The sequence below is a fragment of the Pteropus medius genome, unplaced genomic scaffold (genome assembly GCF_902729225.1).
Source record: "Pteropus medius unplaced genomic scaffold, Ma_sr-lr_union100, whole genome shotgun sequence".
In the NCBI taxonomy this organism is placed as follows: Eukaryota; Metazoa; Chordata; class Mammalia; order Chiroptera; family Pteropodidae; genus Pteropus; species Pteropus medius.
In genome coordinates, this window is record NW_024349802.1 from 11,720,610 (window position 1) to 11,732,976 (window position 12,367).

Here is a 12,367-nt window from a genome sequence, read left to right on the forward strand (position 1 = left end):
TTAGGGGCAAGCTGGGTATGGAACTCCAGTCTTCAAATTCCAAAGCCCCAAATCTTTGCATTCCCCAAATTCTTCTGCCTTGCTCCCATTTAATGCTTACTAATGCTTGCATTTAGATACAAAAGTAAATATATATTTTCATACGAAGAAAGATATTTTCCCTTGATTTCCTTGGTGCATTGTTAAAAATAAATTTAATTATATAAAAAAATTATTCATGTTTTAGTACTTGATTTGAGTAAAACAGCAAAAAAAAAAAAAAAAAAATCCATGCAGGATAAAAGCTACATTTCCTCAACTAGTCCAACAGGGGGCAGCAACTACCAGTAAAGTGAATCGCAGGACAGGCAAAAATTCCGTTCGGAACTCAGTAGTAACACCCTAACAGCAAGCTCAATTCAATTATTGAAATGGAATCTGCTGCTACAGCATATTGAGGGTATAGTGCTTATTTATTTAATACTGTGTTTTCCTTACAGATCCTATGTTTACTGTGTTTGCAAACAGTAAGCTTTGTTCAGTTTTTAAAAATTGCACCATTAGTTGTTTTGTAGATTCCCTGAGACATAGAGGTTCCTAGATCATGAAAAGTAGAAAGAACTAAAAATAGTGGAGTCCAGGCAGATAAATGCCACTGGGGCTATATTTGTGCCTTACGCCTCAGATATCCAAGTTTTTTTATAAAGACTCTAATCATCCTACCTACCTCTAAACGCTTCCTCTCACCACTATCCCTGTTCACTGTCATTCTCTCCTGCCCTCAAACCCACCCTGTCCCCTAGCCTGTGTGCACTACTTCATCTTCTTGTCCCTCCTACTGAGTTTTTCACTAAAACTATCACAACTATAGATACTGAAGGAAGTATAAATACTGAATAAAATTTCTTTAAATATCAAAATCCACTCGTGAATACAGATTAATAGGAACTTCCAGATAAAAGATTGTACACTATATCAAAGCACATAATTTCTCCTCTTCTCCAAACCCTTCTAAATCTACAGAAAAGGAATTTTTAGAAAGAAAAACATAATGGAAGGAAGGAGACTACAAGGTTGGGAAGAAGAAGAAAAGTGTGATTGCAACTAAATTTCAAAGCTAGGGGAATAAATGGAAGGACTACTGTTAAACCCAACAGACCTAAGAAAGCTCAGTCTAAAACCAGAAGTAGAGAAAACCAATACCTGATCCAAGTTATACTTAAGGATCCTCAAAAGGCTCAGGTATCTATGAAAATGGGGGTGGGAGGACGGGGTAGGCTAAAAGTAAGAAGATTGGCTGAAAGCTGTTTAAGCAGTTAGATCTGTAGATCTTCCTGTGCCCCCACCCCCCACATGTCATTGGGAGACTGTCCTCTCTTACTCCGGCAGAAGTCTATACATTTATTCTTAGAAGAGGGTAAAACAAAGGGTCTCTGGATTGGGGGATAACAGGCACAGTTGTGGGTAGGGATCCTATACAAAAAACAAAGTTAATCTTTGCATACTATACTCTGAGACACCCACCACCACCCCCTTTTAGTTTCTCAAAACCCCAGCAGCCTGGCCCTTACCCTTGAAGCAGAAGGTTAGAAGAATCTTCTCTGGGGAATTAAAACAAAACAAAACAAAACAAAACAAAACAAAACAAAACAAAACAAAACACCTAAAGCTACAGACGCAGTCCAAGCAGACCACCCAAGAGCTCGGCTGGCAATATGGTAGCCACTCATCGCTGAGTAGCTGTAACTACTGAGACTTCTAATGGGGCTAGTGTGATTAAAGAAGGAATTTTTCATTTTATTTAATTTTAACAAAATTTGAATTTAAAAACTAACATTTTATTGTTATTATTAAACTTAAGTATGTTTGGTATACCCTGAGTATGTAAATCTACTTTCACTTGTAAATTTCATGAAGTCTAAATACACATCAAGTATTTTTTATGAAAATTCAGAATCCGAATTGAGATGTGCTACAAATGTATAATAAATACTGAAGTTCAATAAATATTAAAAAACAGAATGTAAAATAGCTCATCAGTAGATTTTACATTTCTTACATATTGAAATAATATTTTAGATATATTGGGATAAATAAATTATATTATTAAAATTCACTGGTTTTTTGTTTTTTCTTTTTGCCTTTTTCTGTGGCTATTAGGAAATATAAAATTACATATGTGACTCACTTTATATTTCTATTGGACTGGGCTGTCCTACAGCAAAGCACACAGCCAACAAGCCCTAACGTTGCACCCAGAGCTTCCAATCAGTTTTTTAGTCCTTCATTCTTAAACATTAGCAAACAACCCAGGCTTATCAGATATCTGAGAAAAGTTATTAATATGAGAGAGAGAAAAAAAAGCAACTTGTCATATAGAGACTATGCAAGGAGATGATTTGAAAAATCATTAATACCCACAAGAAAGAATATAATGCCATTTTAAAAAGAAACATTTGGAGGAAAAAAGAACTCTTAGAAGTTGAAAATGTGAGGACAGAAACTCAAGAGAAAGCTCAAAAGAAGGATTGGAAGGTAAGAACTGAGGAAATCTCCTAAAAAAATGGGCAAAATGACAGAGATGGAAAAATTAAGAGAGAAAAAACAAGAAAATCAGAAGATCAGTTTGGGAGGTACGATATCTAAATTGGAGTAAACAGGAACAAATCATCAAAGAAATAATTCAATCCTCCCACTGGAGGATGAGCCTCTAGTACAAAGGACAAAAACAGATCACACGAAGGCATATCACAATGACATTTCAAAACACTGGGAATACAAAGAAAATTCTACAAGATTCAACAAAAGAGAGGAAAGGTGACCACATATGAAGGCATCGAAGCAGCTTTGGATTTTTTAACGATACACTAAAAGCTAGATGACAATGGAACAAGGTCTTTAAAATCTAAAGAAAAACAGTTTCCAACCCAGAATTCTATATACCCAACCAAACTATCAATCAAATATGAGTTCAGAATAGACATTTAGCTTTCAAGAAATGTATCCCCATGTACCTCAGGCAGCTATTGTACCTCAGGATATGTTCCACCAAAATGAGGGAACAAACCAAGAAAGTGGAATACCTGAAACACAGAAAACAGGAGACCTAACGCATGAAGGAGGTAAAGGAAATCCCTAGGACAAAGATTCTAGATGACTACTCCTTGTTACAGAGCATAAGTAAAAGAAACCCATAAGACCTGAGCCAAACCACTGAAGACCGTCATCGCCACCGACCACTTCACTTCTGGCTTTTTAAACTAATGATACTTGGTGAGTATGACCCAGGTTCTTGGCTTGTCTGATCCGTATGTTAATAGTTTCTTCTCTTCCTTCCATGCTCCACTGCTTGGACTGCCAAGGACACTTGTTCTACCTCACAGAATTTTCCTACTTTGACTTATTAAGGAGAGCTGATGGTTGGTCATGGTGAGCTTAGAAGCAGAAGACACAGATCAGTGCACTTCCCTGACCATACTCCTGTTGGATGTCTAGTACTTGGCTGTCATGGCAGCCTTGCCAGATGGTCAACTGTGATGAGCCCTATGTTCCCCCAGGTTTCCATGGCCCACTGATATGCTGAGAAAGAACCCTTGTAAACTCAGAGAATCTAAAGTAGGATAGTACTAGGTTATTATCTTCTCTTGAGCACCTCCATCTGACAGTGGCAATACTTTCTGTTACACACAAAGTCTAGATTTTTGCTTGTTACTCAATTTTCATAATAATCTTTCATTTATATGCAAACAGTTATTCATAGAAGCATAAAATATTTTATTTGAAAAAGGAAGAACAACATTTATTCCATAAGAATTTTTTTATTTAATTGAATTAGATGAGTAAATAAATTTCTAAAGGTCATTAGCTGGTACAGGGAAAGATTTTAACAAAACTGCCTTTATTAAAATGAGCTTCACCTTCTCCAAAAGATTCTCAGTATTATCAAATCTTACTTAAATTGCTCAACAATGCACTGCATCAAAAGTAACAGCATCAAAAATAAATACTTGGCTGGGTATACTCTGCATTAGGACCATCAATCAACATAAAAATAAAAAGCTGTCCCCTCAACTTGCCTTCCAGAGAGTAATTCAAGACTCTGATTCAGTCACCACATCCTAATGTAATATGTGGTAAGATAAATCTTTTGAGTACCATGTACAGGAAATAAGAAACTTCCTAGACACTTTACAGTGCTCTAAGAAAGCAAAAATTAAAAAGTCAAAATATCCAAATGTATGCCCTGTGAGGCCAAACTAAATGACTTAATGAACCTGAACACGCCCTGATCAATTATTATCATAATAAATGCAAATGAACTATAAAACTTCCTTTCTATAACTGCATTTGTTGCAGTGGTGATGGTGGTGTATCTACTAACACTTCGACTTTTAAAAAATGGGCTGATGGAAATAAATTTGGCAGTCTTTGGGACAGAGGTAACCTCTGTTTGCTTAGTAACAGAACTGGACCTATTATAAACTCAAGGATATAAGAAAATTCATCCAAGGGATTGATTCACCTCTACCCAATTCCCTGAATCTGTAACTTTTCCCTTCAGTCAGAAAAAGGACATAGAATTCTCAGACAATTAAGGATGATCTCTTGGCACAGGATACTTATGCAGCCAAACAAAAGGTAATTAGGTAGTGTCCGTAGCAGCAGAGAAGTTAGCAGGGATCTAAAAAGAGAATATGATTAAACATTACTCTGAACATAGAGCACATTACACAGCAAAAAGTGTTTCTAATTCCTACCACTGTGCTTCCCAAGACAATAATCATGGATAATAATCCCATGAACCATATAGCTAGCACACAGGTAATAGAAACCTACAACTATAAGCTTCTATCTCAGTACTTTCTAAAGATTTTGTTCAGGCTAACTTATACGGGACAACTACAACTATACCCAAGCTCTTGGCTACGTGACTACCAACAGAACATCACGACTAAATGCTACTTGGCCCCTACTCTGTGATGATTCTGGGAGGCCCAGGATCCCCGGGACCTGCAGGTTTTCTTATAATACCTATATTTGCAATGCAATTCACAACAGTCTCAGTATACTCAGTTCCTAACTCTCCCTCTTCTGACATCTGTCCTTGCTCAGGGGCTAATTCAGTGTGAGGGAAATGTTCAGTGTGGGAGGTAGAATTCTGAGACATCTCCCAAGATTCCTAGGCTGATATACGCACCCTGAATAATCACCAGGTCTGTAAATATGAAATCACTCCTATGATTAGATTATGGGATCTGGCACAATTGACTTTTAAGAAAGGGGAACTATCCATGTGGGCCTGACCCAAACACGTGAGCCCTTTAAATCTGGGGTGAGAGGTTAGAGACACAGGGAATCAGCAGTGTGACATTTCTGGCTTGAGCACAGAGGAAGCCAAATGTCAAGAATCGAAGGCAGCCTCTAGGAGTTGAGCCCCAGCAAAGAAAGAGGGACCTCAGCCCTATAACTGCAAGGAACTGAATTCTGCCAACTATTTGAGTGAGCCCGGAAGCAGATTTTTCCCCAGCACCTGAAGATGAGAACTGGTGCAGCTGACACCTTGATTTCAGCCCTGTGATACTAAGAACCCAGCCACACCGTCCATGCTGCTGGACTTTTGACCAATGGAACTGTAAGCTAATAATAAATGAGATTTGTTTTGAACTGTTGAGTCTATCACATAGCAGTAGGAAACCAATACATTAAGCAAACTGACAAAATTTAAAATTAATCTAGAATTCTGGCTAAAGGAAAGAAAAACATGAGTCCTGGTTTTTTAAAATCTGGCATCCTAAAAAACTGCAAGTATAGGGGGAGGGTGAAGTGGGTAAAGGGGATCAAATATATGGTAGCTGAAGGAAAATGGACTTTGAGTGGTGAACACACAATAGAATATACAGATGTCAATGATAATTATATCATTTGAAAATTATGATTGGATTAACCAATGTTACCCCCAATAAACTTAATTTTTAAAAAAACTGCAAGTATGATTTTGAGAAAATCACTTTAATTCTTAATGTTTCAGTGCCCCTATTTATTAAAAAACAAAACCAAACCAAACACACACCTCTTAGGGCCACTGAGATCATTAAATGGAGTGGTGAGAGCTCATTCTGTAAAGGCAATTGTGCTATTCTTACTATATAAGGACTTCCTGTAAAATACACACCTGATAACTGAAGTAGTTGACACAGCACTCAAAAAACACGGCAGTCTACGGCCATGCCACCCTGAACGTGCCCAATCTCATCTGATCTCGGAAGCTAACCAGGGTTGGGCCTGGTTAGTACTTGGATGGGAGACCACCTGGGAATACCAGGTGCTATAAAGTTAAAAAAAAAAAAAAAAAAAAAAAAAAAACATGGCAAAAGCTATTCCTTATCCATAATTATATACTTAACCATAGTCAATCATTTCGCAAAACGAACTAAAGCCCTTATCCAAGCCAGGCTCTAAATATTTTATATCAGATCCTTCTTCAGACATTTTTGTAACTTTCTGTGGACCAGACTGCAAGTTGACTGGGGGCAGGAACCATGTCTTGTTCACTTGATGTGCCCAATATTTAATATTTTTAAAGTTAACATCACTATAGACTTAAGAGCATCATCCTAAGCACGATTCACTCACTACTTTATTCAAATTGAGCAAACTGAGGAAAAGTGTCAAGTCAGGGTTTATGACAGTACAGTATGACTGACATAGACAGCTCACTAAGCTATCAGACCAAACCTTCAAGAGTAATATCTTGCCCTATGAATGTCTGCCCTGATGGGTACTTCAGCCCATATGCCAACCCACAACATATTTGTTAGTTGTATTTGGGGAAAATATTCAATTAGGGGACACATGTCACCTAGGGAGTCTTCCATCTCCCCTGAAAAGCAATAAACGTTCAGTAAAGATACTAGTTAAAATGGGAAGTGTCACTGCAACCAAAACCAATTTTCTTTCTGATCCTAATCTACCTACCTAGGAAGCATCAGGTAAGGTATCTGTCATTCGGAACCATATAGAACAGAGAGCAGGGTCTGGCTCTGACTCACTTATTTATTCTATCACAGGATGGACATTCAGTTCCTTAGAATAGTGAGGCAACAGAGGTCATAACATGGATTTGAATTCAATCACCAATGAATCCTATTCTAGCTTTGCCACAGAACATGTCACATTTCCACTAAAAGACAGTAAAGGCAGGGTAAGCTTTTCTTTTCATCTACCACAGTTACAGTCTTCCTATCTTTAGACTATGTTGTCTCATAGGACTAGTGTGAAGAATAAATAATAAAATGGATTTAAAGCACTTTGGTTTGCAAAGTGCTTTGTAAAAGGTAAATAATATATGAGGATGGAACTAATGAAACTTGCTGGTCTCCCTTTAATTCCCACTCCTTACACAGAAACCAATTAGAACTAAAGAGAAGGATATAATGGGTATCTTCAAATGTAGAGACCGTTCTCTTCCATTTTCAAGGAATGGCCCAAGTATGGCATTGAATAAGTCAATATCTCATTTACCATTTATAGCAAGGATCCCCAACACCCGGGCCGTGGACTGGTACTGGTCTGTGGCAGGAGGTGAGCGGCAGGGGAGCAGGGAAGTTTCATCTGTATTTGCAGCCATTCTCCAGGGCTAGCATCACCGCCTCAGCTCTGCCTCAGATCATCAGGCATTATTAGCTTCTGATAGGAGCACTGGTCCCTGGTGCCAAAAAGGCTAGGGACCGCTGATTTACAGAGCAACAAAATAGATTCTGACATCGCTACTTATTGGTGCCAAGAGCCTAAACGGGAGTTGTGTAGAACTGAAGCAGCCCCTTCAAAAAAGAAAAGGAGTATGCCAGAGGAAATGAATTCTAAGAGAAGCACAAAATGACCAGGAATTGAAAAGTATGAACTATAAAGCTAATTGAACATTATAAAGTTAAATGTGTTTAAGGCAAAGAAAACTGGAGATTATCTAGTGGTCCCCAGAAATGGAGATAGCATACCCATGTTCTCCATGATCACAAAGGAAAAAGCACTAAAAGAATAAGTAAGACTCTAGCAGCTCATCCATTTAGTTCCACATGCCTTGGCAACCCCATTGCTAAACTCAGTATTGGAGAGTTAAACCCATTAGAATTCATACAAGAGACAATGAAGGGAACAGTACAATCTAAGATCTTCTATTCCCAATTAAAAGAGTTCTTTTAATATACCGCTGCCTTTCAGAATCACCCAGGGAGCCCTGAAAGATTCCAGGCAGTGACACATGTCAAGCACAAGTTAGGAATGCCTTGTAAAGAGCATTAGGTAACTAATCCATTTCATGCTTCAATAAGTTACCCATGAACTTGAAACAATTTACTTACAAATTAAATGCAACAAACTCAATTTCTCTGACAACTGTCTAAAACTGATGATGAGAGTCTGTTTTCCAATAAACCACATTTCCTGACTGTAATTAAAATGAGGGGAAAACTATCTGAATATTAGAATTCAATCTGACATATGTTCTAATAATCTTCTATTAGTCGAAGAAGGCAAGCCTCTTAGGGGAACTTTTTGCCTACATCTTGAAGCCCTGGGACTGGCACAGCCTGCCTCCTAGATAGCTGATAGCCTAGAGGCAAGAAGGAAAGTCCACTCAAGTTTCACTATTCCAGCTCAGCAGAACAGGTGGAAACCAGACTGGGAACATAGCATTCCTCCTACCAGTCCATCCAAACAAACTGCCAGTGCATTGCACTATGAAGCACTTGTGGGTTGGGAAAACAAGCTACCAAAAGAGAAAGTGCTCAGGTTCTGGAAGTCCTAGTTTCCTATCAAGTATCATAAGGTGTGGCAGACATGCCCATCTCTTTTGCTGTCAGGAAGGAGGTGCACACACATTCTGTCACTTGGCGAAAGAACAGTCAGCAAAGCTTCCTCCCTTTCAAACACCCTAAGGTTCTGAGAAACCTTTAGAATAAATACACAGAAAATAACTAATGCTAACCTATTTTACCAAAGTTTCAACAAATTTCTCAAGCTCCAAATACTGATACTTGTTCTTTACTTGCTTACTAGGCCTCTCTCTTTACTGCCTGCAGCTTAGAGAAAACACTGTGATTACTCCTTTAAAAAAGGGGTGTTGTCCATTCATTTGGAGACAGTGACTCAGGAATACTGTTTCTCAATCTCCGTAGCAACCATCTTCTCCTCCCATGTTCTGATGTGAGTACCAGGACATCTACTCTTCCTCAAGAGTAGGGCACGTGTCTGACACACCCAAGGCCTGGTAGACAGGAAGTTCCTGCAGCTGATACTGCTTCTACATACAGGCACCAAGTAGGAGGCCACCTTGTTTTAAATCCCACTCTCAAGCCCTTCATTTCTAAATGATGATCACATCTCTTTTTTTCTATCCTCACATCGTTCCTGAATACCCAGAAATAATCACGGCCTACTGATAATAACTTAACTGATCCAAAAATTACACTACTACTCAAAAAGCCAGATTTGATCTTATGAAACCATAGTAAACATTTTCTGGCCTTTTACAAATCTAGAATAAGATTTTATTTTGAGAAAATCTGGGAAGAAAGGGGAACATGGGGTGAAGTATCATTACTCCTCCATCAATACCAGAAATATAAACAAGAGTTAAAATAAAGTCCTTCTGATACTTCTAGCAACTGTACTGTGTGGAACTATATATATTACACAAACATATACAAAATTTCATGCGAAAGTACTTAGGCTCGAGAGAGACTTCCATGTATCATGTATTTTTGTCTTTGGTTATATTTAAATATAACTATAATTTCTGGAAAACAAGGTAGGAGATTGTTTTACTCTATTTTTATATACATTTAGGTTTCCTTGGAAAAATGTGATCACTTTTCTAATAAAAATTACATTTCCATTTCAAATAAAAGTAGCAACTTGCAAAGATTAGAAAGCTGGAAATGTTTATAATACACTGTTTTAAAAGCAGAAAGTGTGTAAACCGTAATTGTAATATTGTAAAAATATCTGTGCATAGTGATGACTAGAATATTCAAATACTATGTAAAATTAAGAAGAAAAATAGAAATTTGTCATTCTTAGATATTCTTATTTTGAAAATGTATATGTCTCTTCTGAAAAAACAAAAGCATAAAAAATGATTAGCACAGCTTCTAAAAGCAGAGCAACATCATCCAATTCCCATATTCAAAATGCTCACCAGTATTTATTCTTCTCCAGCAGCGCTCTGTTTAAGTAAACACTCTGGCAGGGCACAGTTACAAAATTTAGGGGTGACAACGCAATGTGAGAAAGAATAATGAATAGTTAGTGGAGTCTAAAAGCTAGATCACCTAATTACATGATCTTGAGCAACTTAACACCTCTAGGCTTCAGTGTTCTACTCATTTTAAGAGGAAGCTGGGTCATATCATTTCTGGGGTCTCTTCAAAGGCCCCTGAACACTGTGCTTAGCTACTGCTGCTCTTTCTGAAGGCAGCCCAATGCCTGCTGCTTGTCCGATAGCGCATATCCTACAGCGGCTTCTCACCACTTCTTCTTGTGGTTTCAATCACAGGAAACAGACGTCACCCGTGGACCTAGAAGTAAAACGAACAAGCCCTGGCGGATACAAAGAGCTGCCAACTAAAGCCAACTCTCATCTTTTTAAAATATAACAATCAAGAAATCACTAGAAACCTCTATGCCTGACACACATCTTGCATAAAAACCAACAAAGCTAAAAATGTCTCCGTAGACCCCATGTAAGCATGATGAAATAATTTTAGAAGAGTCCAAAATTACTTTGTTTCTATGACCAAATGAAAGAATTGAAGGGACTCTATGGCTACCAGTTCAAGAAAAAAATAGGGCACTCCTACTGCCACTAGAATTTTTTTGTGGAGATCCAGAGAACTCCTGAGGATGTAAAGACTCATCCTTGTCTTCTTTATTTAACATTCTATGTAAACCTCTCTGTTGTCATGTAAGATTGTGATACTAATAGATTCAAATACCATGGAGACTTAGCAATCATTCACTTTAAATGTATGTTAACAATCCCTAGAGCACTGGGTCAAATACTGTTCTCATTCATAATGATAATAGCAGCCATGTACTGCAGAAATTAATGCAGAGATTTTTAATCCTATAGACAAGTTCCTTCATTAGACACAAGACAAAACTATAAGATATTATCTCTAAAGAGAAATAATAATTTTTTCTCAACAGAGTTCTTCTGGCCGGATATAGTTACATTAGTGATTCTCTCTGCCTCATAGCTACCTTTTGAGAGGACTACTAATGTTTTCAAAGCTGTCAAATCTCCCACATCAGACCAAAGAAACTGAGAACTTTGAAAATAATCCTAAGATTCCATTAAAACTAAAATACATAAAAGGATATTGCTAACGTGAGCTAAATACCACCACTGCTCTTAACCACTTTACAAGCTAGATGGGAGATAAGACCTCCCAAAAAAAGATTCGTTCATTCATTCATTCATTCTCTCTTTCTCTGCCTCCCTCCCTCTATACTTTTTTGCATTCATGAAAGACTAAAGAACACTTCAAATAAGCATGCACTCAAAACCTATACTGCACTATACTATAGAATGTTTAGAAGAAACAACAGGGCCCAAAGATAGGCTCGGACTGTTCACACAATGGCACTTCCCACTTAAGCCCACAATTTGGCTAGCTGAAGAAAGACACATTTTTTGAAATCTAATCACTGACAGTCTGAACAGAGGGATGTATTAATATTTAAAAGGACCGGAAATCAAACAAACTGAACTATCTAAACTCCATCTAGGTAATAGAAATGATTTGCTGGAACCTTAACACTAATCCATTCATTCTTGGATATGTTGATTTACTGTCACCATGATGTATTCACAGGACCAAAAATGCACCAACATTCCTCATGACATGTTACAAAATGCTAATTTTCAGTACTGCTTTCTTCAGGTTTGTCCAGAAAGAGAACCTAAAAACCCTTCCCAGGACTCAAATAATCTCTACAAATCCAACCATTTCTCTTTGCTACAGCCACACATTCATATCCCTGAGCCTCTGTTTGCACTGCTCCCCATCCCATGAAATCCCTTCCCTCTTCCTCTTCCCTACAAATCTTTGGATTTCCTTCCAAGACCTGTCATATCTCTCATCTTCTATGAAGCTAACGAGCACTACCCGCAATTATATTCTGGATCATTTATAGAATTTGGGACATTAGTATAGACCTTTGAAATCATACATGCTAACTCTCTAATTTTACAAGAAAAGTGGAGTGACTTGCCGAGAGTTCACATTAATTAGTAGCAAAGTCAGACTAAGCAGCAATACGTGGAAATACTGCAGAGGGAGTAGGAGATGGGGGTTCCAGTCTTAGACCTAGTTGAAAATTTGGGCAG

At 37.8% G+C, this 12,367-nt stretch overlaps 1 protein-coding gene and 1 pseudogene across 1 annotated transcript in view; one reads left to right on the forward strand and one right to left on the reverse strand.

The window, feature by feature from the left end:
• The window catches only part of DIAPH1 (diaphanous related formin 1), an 86,072-nt gene that overhangs the window by 65,270 nt on the left and 8,435 nt on the right, over positions 1-12,367 (reverse strand).
• Positions 6,195-6,313, forward strand: LOC120581900 (uncharacterized; annotated as a pseudogene).